Source organism: Acipenser ruthenus, unplaced genomic scaffold (genome assembly GCF_902713425.1).
Source record: "Acipenser ruthenus unplaced genomic scaffold, fAciRut3.2 maternal haplotype, whole genome shotgun sequence".
Taxonomy (NCBI): domain Eukaryota; kingdom Metazoa; phylum Chordata; class Actinopteri; order Acipenseriformes; family Acipenseridae; genus Acipenser; species Acipenser ruthenus.
The window spans coordinates 145,001-147,500 of NW_026707975.1; positions in this window are offsets into that span (position 1 = coordinate 145,001).

Here is a 2,500-nt window from a genome sequence, read left to right on the forward strand (position 1 = left end):
ATTCTGACTCTAGTCAATTCTATTCTAACTATGGTCATTTAGCTCAATGGTGACTCTGGTCATGTAGCTCAATGGTGACTCTGGTCATGTAGCTCAATGGTGACTGGTCATGTAGCTCAATTTTGACTATGGTCAGTGCGGCAGTGTGGAGTAGTGGTTAGGTCTCGGGACTCTTGACTAGAAGGTCGTGGGTTCAATCCCAGGTGGGGGACATTGCTGCTGTACCCTTGAGCAAGGTACTTTACCTAGATTGCTCCAGTAAAAATCCAACTGTATAAATGGGTAATTGTATGTAGAAAAATAATATAATTGTATGTAAAAATAATGTGATATCTTGTAACAATTGTAAGTCGTCCTGGATAAGGGTGTCTGCTAAGAAATACAGTGGCTCTCAAAAGTATTCACCCCCCTTGGACTTTTCCACATTTCATTGTGTTACAACATGGAATCAAAATGGATTTAATTGGGAGTTTTTGCCACTGATCAACACAAGAAAAGTCCATAATGTCAAAGTGAAAAATAAAATCTACAACTTGTTCTAAATTAATTACAAATATAAAACAGAAAATAATTGATTGCATAAGTATTCACCCCCTTTGCTATGACACACCTAAATAAGCTCTGGTGCAACCAATTGTCTTTAGAAGTCACATAATTAGTTGAGTGGAGTCCACCTGTGTGCAATTAAGGTGTTTCACATGATTTCAGGTTAAATACACCTGTCTCTGGGAGGTCCCACAGTTGGTTAGTACATTTCCTAACAAAAACTACATCATGAAGATGAAGGAACATTCAAAGCAAATCCGGAATAAGGTTCTTCAAAAGCACCAATCAGGGGTAGGATATAAGAACATTTCCAAGGCATTGAATATCCTCTCAGAGCACAGTAAAGTCCATTATTAAGAAATGGAGAGAATATGGCACAACTGTGAATCTGTCTAGAACAGGCCGTCCTCAAAAACGGAGTATCCGGGCGTATAGGGCACTAGTCAGGGAGGCCACCAAGAGGCCTATGGCAACTCTAAAGGAGTTACAGTGTTCCACGGCTGAGCTGGGAGACACTGTGCATATGGCAACAATAGCCCGGGTGCTTCACAAAACTGGCCTTTATGGGAGAGTGGCAAAAAGAAAAGAACTCGCATCAAATCTCGGCTAGAGTTTCCCAGAAGGCATGTGGGAGACTCTGAGACCAAGTGGAAGAAGATTCTATGGTCTGATGAGACCAGAATAGAGCTTTTTGGCCACAACGCTAAGCGCTATGTTTGGCGCAAGCCTAACACCGTACATCATCCTGAGAACACCATCCCTACCGTGAAGCATGGTGGTGGCAGCATCATGCTATGGGGATGCTTCTCTGCGTCAGGGCCTGGAAAGCTCGTGAAGATAGAGGGCAAAATGGATGCGGCAAAGTACAGAGAAATCCTGAAGGAAAACCTGCTGAAGTCTGCAATAGACCTGGGACTTGGAGAAGATTCATCTTCCAGCAGGACAATGACCCCAAACATACAGCCAAAGGCACACTGGAGTGGCTTAAAAACAAAAAGGTCAATGTCCTGGAGTGGCCCAGTCAAAGCCCGGACCTCAATCCAATTGAGAATATGTGGAAAGAGTTGAAAATTGCTGTTCACCAAAGGTCCCCATCCAACTTGACGGAGCTTGAGCAATTTTGCAAAGAAGAATGGGCAAAAATAGCAGTGTCCAGATGTGCAAAGCTGGTAGAGACTTATCCAAATAGACTCATGGCTGTAATTGCTGCCAAAGGTGCCTCTACCAAATATTGACTCAAGGGGGTGAATACTTATGCAATCAATTATTTTCTGTTTTGTATTTGTAATTAATCTGTGGAGAAGATCTTCCCTGTTTTTCAACATTTACTTTTCAAAACGAACATTTGTCATTCAAAAGTCCAACAGCATAATGCAAGGAGAATGGCTAATTCATTAGGAACAGTCATGTTGAAGACAGTACCAGTTTCAAATGATTAAAAACTGGGAAACTGTTTGAGAAAAGAAATATATAAAATAGTTTATTTAAAAATATTTAATATATACACATTTTTTTAAGAAATACTGTTCCAATGGTCATTTCAAATGTGCTGCGAGTTTAAAATCGTCTGGAAATTAAACACTGATGCCTTTTTTAATTGTATTGTTTTTGAAAAAAGTTGAAAGGCTGGGAGAATCTTCTGTGGAGAAGATCTTCCCTCCCTTTCAACATTAATTCTCAAACTGAATGCAGTAGGGATTCAAGGAAATGCATGCACATGGATTAGGGAGTGGTTAACATGTAGAAAACAGAAAGTACTAAATAGAGGAGAAACCTCAAAATGTAGTGAGGTAGCCAGGGGTGTACCACAGGGATCACTATTAGGTCCTCTGCTATTCCTAATCTACATTCATGATTTAGATTCTGGTATAGTAAGCAAGCTTGTTAAAGCTTGTAGCAGCAAAGGTCATTCAAAATGATCTAGACAGCATTCAAAACTTGGCAGACACATGGC